The sequence below is a fragment of the Pseudophryne corroboree genome, chromosome 9, assembly GCF_028390025.1.
Source record: "Pseudophryne corroboree isolate aPseCor3 chromosome 9, aPseCor3.hap2, whole genome shotgun sequence".
NCBI classification, from domain to species: Eukaryota; Metazoa; Chordata; class Amphibia; order Anura; family Myobatrachidae; genus Pseudophryne; species Pseudophryne corroboree.
In genome coordinates, this window is record NC_086452.1 from 310,643,753 (window position 1) to 310,650,470 (window position 6,718).

General features: G+C 45.7%; 1 pseudogene; it reads right to left on the minus strand.

Annotated features, from left to right (window-relative positions):
* Window positions 1-5,471: 5,471 nt before the first annotated feature.
* On the minus strand, window positions 5,472-5,593 carry LOC134959029 (5S ribosomal RNA; annotated as a pseudogene).
* Between the last annotated feature and the right edge of the window lie 1,125 nt (window positions 5,594-6,718).

Sequence of the window (6,718 nt, forward strand, 5' to 3'; positions counted from 1 at the left end):
TGCAGAAACTGGATAGTCAGATCCAGATGGCATAGGAGAATTTCTGGGGATTTTGCCAGGATCAACAAGTCATCCAGGTACGGTAGGATCCTGACCCCTTGACGGCAGAGTATAGCCGTCATTACCGCCATGACCTTGGTGAAAACTCGCGGTAAACCAAAAGCCGTGGTAAACCAAAAGGTAACACCCGGAATTGGTAATGGAGGTTGCCAACCGCAAACCTCAGGTAATGTAGTGGGAATATGCAGGTAAGCATCCTGTATGTCCAGGGGGACCATATAATCCCCAGGTTCCAATGCCAGAACAATAGAGCGAAGAGTTTCCATACGAAACTTGGAGACCCTCACAAATTTGTTCAAGGACTTGAGCTTGAGAATGGGCCGGGAGGACCCATTCGGTTTCGGGACTAGGAACAGCGGTGAATAGTACCCCTTGCCTCTCTGAGCCAGAGTCACCTGTACTACCACTCCTGTGTTCAGGAGGGACTGTACCATCGAATGAAGAGTTTTTGCCTTCACCTGATCCGAAGGGACGTCTGTCAGGCAAAATCGATGAGCGGGACGATTCTTGAAGGATATGGCGTAACCTCGAGTGACGACTTCCCGTACCCAGGCATCAGAAGTGGTCTTCAACCATTCCTGGGTAAACCCTAGAAGTTGACCCCCCACCCTGGGATCCCCCAGAGGGAGGCCAGCCCCATCTTGCGGCAGTTTTGGAAGCAGGCTGACGGGCAGCCCAGTCCCGTTTGGGTTTGGCCTTATTGGGTTTGGAAGTGCGAACCTGTTTTGGGTACGCCTGACCTTTTGCTTTCCCTGGAGGACGAAAGGAGCTAGAGGGAGTACTCTTAGCCTTCGGCACCGAAGGAGCAGTACTAGGTAGACATGCTGTTTTAGCAGAAGCTAAGTCAGCTACTTTTTTGTTGAGGTTTTCTCCGAAAAAAAGAATGTCTCCCTTAAAAAGGGAGTACAGGTACCTCCAGGGTTTTCTTAGAGTCCAGATCCACAGACCTGGACCGTTACCAGAGAATCCGGCGAGCCAAAGTGGACACAGTAGAAGCCTTGGCCGCCAGAATACCGGCATCAGAAGCCGTCTCCTTAATATAATGAGACGCTGTGACAATATATGACAGACATTGTCTAGCATTATCAGAAGCGTTGGAAGGCAACTCCGCCTCCAGCTCCTGAGCCTACGCTTCTACAGCCTCTGCAGCCTCTGCAGCCCATGTCGCTGCAATGGTGGGCCTATGCATAGCACCAGTTAGGGTGTAAATTGCCTTTAAACAACCTTCCACACGCTTATCTGTTGGTTCTTTCAGAGACGTGATGGTAGTTACAGGCAGAGCTGAGGATAAAACCAGCCGCGCCACCTGCGAATCCACTGGCGGGGGTGTTTCCCAATTTTTACTTAGCTCTGCTGCGATGGGGTAGCAAGCCAGCATCTTCTTGTGAGGCGTGAATTTCTTTCCTGGATTTTCCCAGGACACCTGACGTATTTCAACTAAATGGTCAGAATGAGGTAAACTTGTTTAACCACTTTCTGATGTTTAAACCTGTCCGGTTTCTTAGGGGCAGCATCAGGCTCTGGGTCATCAGTAATTTGAAGAATGAGCCTGGTAGCTACCAACAAGTCAGAAACATCCACCTGTGAAACAGTTTCCCCATCAGAAGCGTCTGGATCTGAATCTGTGGGGTCAGTATAAATGCCATCCTCATCAGACGAGGTGTCTGGGACGTTGGTGGATTGTGAGGAAGTAATGGCCCGCTTAGAGGACCCCTTGGTCTTAGGCGGGCGAGGGTTAGACGTCTAAGTAGTCAGTGATTGGTTCAATTGCTGTAACTGAGCGGACAGTTGATCTGCCCATGGCGGGTTAACCGCGGGGACCATAAGCGGTTGTACCGGCACAGGAGGTCCCATAGGGGACATTAGTCTAGTTACCAGCATATTCAATAGCGTGGAGAAGGTAGCCCAAGGTGGGTCATTTTGAACCCCCGTTGCTACAGTCCCACTTGGTGGTAGGGATCCCACAGAACCTGAACCCTCAGCTGCTATGTTTTCCTCAAATGTGTCTGCAGTGTCACTACCACGCAATGTGAGAACAGCTCCAGTACCATTGTCCTTTGTAGCTGACATATCCGAAAGCTCAATGCAAGGCAACACAGTACAATATCAGCAGCACAATTCCTGACAACAATCCCCCTGTGCAGTGTATCAGCACAAACAGGGAATTCAAGAGGTATATGGTGACTAAAAATCACAGAGAAAAATACACACTGAGTATATCCTGTGAACTACCTATATTAAATGATAACCCTGACACACTTAGCCCCCTCAGGTTATAGAATATAGGGATAGCAATTTGAGTGAGATACACAAAATGGAGGTCACACAGTAGCTACATGCACACACACACACACACACACACACACACACACACACACACACAGTCACATTGTACAATGCAGAAATTATAACATGCAATAAAACTGCACTGGACTAGCAATACAGAGTAGTACTATACACTCAATAGATATAACAATGCACAGTAAATACTGGATGTATATCACAGGGTACTTGTACTATAGAACACTGACTAAATGCACTCTTTCTTAACTAACACTGTCAGCAGACATGTTGAATACCTTAGTGTCCTGTAAAATGCACATCGCTGACATGCAGGCGGCTTTACAGAGGAGGATTTGCCCAAACAGTCCCAGGATCAACTCAGCTTGTCCTAATGTCGCATAAACGCTGACAGGGAGTGAGGGAGAGAGATGCAGCTCCAGGGCGGGAACATTTACTCTAAATGGCGCCCTGGGGCTGGGGGAGGGGCTACAGGTCAAAGCTTTATCCCCCTGCTGGACTTCACCACCGGGTATTGTGGGCTTATATAAACGGTTTATGAGAGAAAACCAACCTGTGCCCTTGCCCTGGTGGTCTAGTGGGGTCCCTGTACTACCACAGTGTCCACGCCAGCGCGCGCAGCCAGCCTCCCACCGGCCGTGCGGGATCGCAATTTACAGTGGGTCCCGCCGGGGGGACCCACTTACCTCCTCCCTGAGTGCGGCCATGCAATCCAGAAGAACAGCGGTCGTGTGTGTGACTAACTGGAAGAAAACCGGAGCCTCCACTGTAGGTACCCGGGAACCAGGGCACGGGAGTGTACAGTGCCGCTGGGGGTGGTGATGGAGCTGCAGCAGGAGATGTCTGACTGACATCTAACACAGTCGGTGTCTCTGCTGCAGCCCTTGAAGTCTTCATTTTTCTTTAAAAGCTTTTTCTCAGGGCTGCAGGAGCACCCCCCCTGTTGTATGCCTGCTTACTGCATGGCACCAACTACAAAACTGAGGTCCTGTGCACGGAGGCGGGGTTATAGAGGAGGTGGCGCTATGCTTTCTGGGAAGAAGGTCAAAGCTTTGAGCCTGTTGGTGCCTCGGATCAAGATCCTACTGTACACCCCCCAATGTCATTCCCTGTGGGGCCCAATGTACCCTGCAGCAGAAAAGTAAGTAGTTAATATTAACAAAAAAACAGACACTCCCTTATTTATAGAGGGTGTCAGCTAGCCCCTAAATATTTGGCATGGGTTAGATGCCTTTTAAATTAGATTGGAATGGGGGGATAGGAGTATCAGCGACCGACAGTGTCTGAATAGGTATAAATATATATGAAGAAATGGCAGGATACGTGATGATGGGATAAAAAGATTTTCACAATTAACTTATTTCTAAAGATAACTGAGTAAAAGGTTACAATTATAAAACGAGATGGGCTAAAAATAGAGGGGAGGGAATAACAAAAGACTAGATATTAAAAAAGGCTAAAACCATAAGTTCAAAAAATGGAAATAAAAAAGAAAATATAAAATGAAATATTTCTGCTTATCTTAATGTGGAGAGTCACATGAGGTACCTCCAACGCCTTTCGTCTATCTGACTTCATCAAGGGGTGAAGGACTACTGAGCAGATCTTCTATATATAGCAAGTGTAATTAGGAGTCAGTAATTATGACATCATATCCTGTTAAAGTTACATACTGTAGCTCTTTTCTTGTACATATATTAATAGAAATATGACTGGATTGTAGTGGAAAGGATACATAACCCTGAGAACTAAGATATATAAAAAACGAGCTTTAAAAACCTCAGAACTAACAAGTTAAAGTTCAGAACAGTGACCGGCATCACTTCCGCCACACCTCTTGTGTGATTGGCGCGGTAGTGCGAATGAACCTCCTGCCCCACTTCCGGTGGACGGGCTTCAATATGTGTTTGGCTTGCCACATTTCTGGCTGGGTTTGCTCATCTTTCATGCCCCACTTCCGGTTGCAGCGGGACGCGGCGTCAATCAATTAGTTCTAGGTGTCTGCAGCAGTCAATCATAGCAATGGCCATCTTTCCATCTTTCCAGAGACCAATATTTGCAGACTCTGTTTGAGGAGTATTTCCAGATACCGAAGCAGCTCATAAGGAGAAAATAAAACTTTTAGTATTGGTCTTAAACATTCTATACAGCGCTGGTTAAAGGACTTCTTGATACTAGTATAATAGTGAGACCTTTTTTATTGCCCTTAGTGCACTAAAATTAGTGCTGATATATAGTGAAAAAATGAAACTAACATTAACAATGGAACGTATATAAAAATTATAAGCTATAGATGAATAATACACTAGTATAATTTGGAAAACACTATTTTATGAAAAAAAAAAGAAAAACCATAAGAGTAGGTAATTTATACATATTGGTTAGATAGCACCTAGTTTTCGTTGTCATTAATAATAATCTAATAATAGAATTTATGAAAAACATATAAAAATAAATATAAATAAATGTAAAAATAAAAAATAATAAAAATGACCAGAATGCATATATGGAAATTGTACACAAGTCCATGAATCAATTGTACATTAATTTAGTTGGGGACGCTATTCTTCAAGAGGGTGATAATGGTACATGAGAGTGAGTAATTGGACATGTTAGTTAGATAACACCCATTAGCTACAAGGCATATAGTGTGAGGTGATGGACACAATATATTAGAACAAATACGAAAAGAAAATGAACTAAAAACTAGTGGTCAGTCACATTCTTAAGGATTTAGAAACGTGCTTATTAACCAAGGTTAAGGATATGACTGTAATGCTAGTGTGTGTGACTGGTAAGATATACTCATCCAATATTCAAATCTTAATAGTAATATAGTGAGATGATGAATAAATATATCCAATTATATTTGTCAGGTATATAAATACTATTATGAGCCCATCTGAGCCACCTTGTACAGTACTAAGGGGCAGATGTATTAACCTGGAGAAGGCATAAGGAAGTGATAAACCAGTGATATGTACAAGGTGATAAACCCACCAGCCAATCGGCTCCATTATGTAAATTAACAGTTAGGATCTGATTGGCTGGTGCCTTTATCACCTTGTACATATCACTGGTTTATCACTTCCTTATGCCTTCTCCAGGTTAATACATCTGCCCCTAAATCTTCCCAAGTGGTTCCCCACTTGGTACTGGTTGAGACCAACACTGCTTAGCTTCCAAGATCGAATGGAATTGGGCGTATAACCAGTGTGGTATGACTGTATATTATGACAAAAAGACTCAGGGGGTCATTCCGAGTGGATCGCTAGATAAAAATGTTCGCTGCGCAGCGATGATGCAAAAAAAGGCACTTCTGCACATGCGTATGCGGCACAATGCGCATGCGCGACGTACTTTCACAACAGCCAATGTAGTTTTACACAAGGTCTAGCAAAGCTTTTCAGTTGCACTGGTGGTCGCAGAGTGATTGACAGGAAGTGGCCGTTTCTGGGTGTAAACAGACTGTTTTCAGGGAGTGTTCGAAAAAACGCAGGCGTGCCAGAAAAAATGCAGGCGTGGCTGGCCGAACGCAGGGTGTGTTTGTGACGTCAAATCCGGAACTAAACCGTCTGAAGTGATCGTAAGCGCTGAGTAGGTCTGGAGCTACTCTGAAACTGCACAATTTTTTTTGTAGTCGCTCTGCGATCCTTTCGTTCGCACTTCTGCTAAGCTAAGTTACACTCCCAGAGGGCGGCGGCTTAGCGTTTGCATGGCTGCTAAAAACAGCTAGTGAGCGAACAACTCAGAATGACCCCCTCAATCCCATAGTATTCGATTTTTCTCATACGTCCTAGAGGATGCTGGGGATGCTTCAAGAACCATGGGGTATAGACGGGATCTGCAGGAGACATGGGCACTTTAAGACTTTTAAGTTGTGTGAACTGGCTCCTCCCTCTATGCCCCTCCTCCAGACTCCAGTTTAGAATCTGTGCCCAGTGAGACTGGATGCACACTGAGGAGCTCTCCTGAGTTTCTCTGAAAAATACTTTTGTTAGGTTTATTATTTTCAGGGAGACCTGCTGGCAACAGGCTCCCTGCTTCGTGGGACTGAGGGGAGAGAAGCAGACCTACTTCTGTGAGTTTCAAGTCTCTGCTTCTTTGGCTACAGGACACCATTAGCTCCTGAGGGTCTGAACGCTAGGTACGCCTAGATGCTCGTTCCCAGAGCCCGCCGTCACCCCCCTTGCAGAGCCAGAAGTCAGAAGACAGGTGAGTAGAAGAAGATCAGAAGACTTCAGTGACGGCTTTGAGGTACCGCACAGTGGCCGCGCTGTGCGCCATGCTACCACACACAGCGGCACTACAGGGTGCAGGGCACAGGGGGGGGGGCGCCCTGGGCAGCATTAAACAC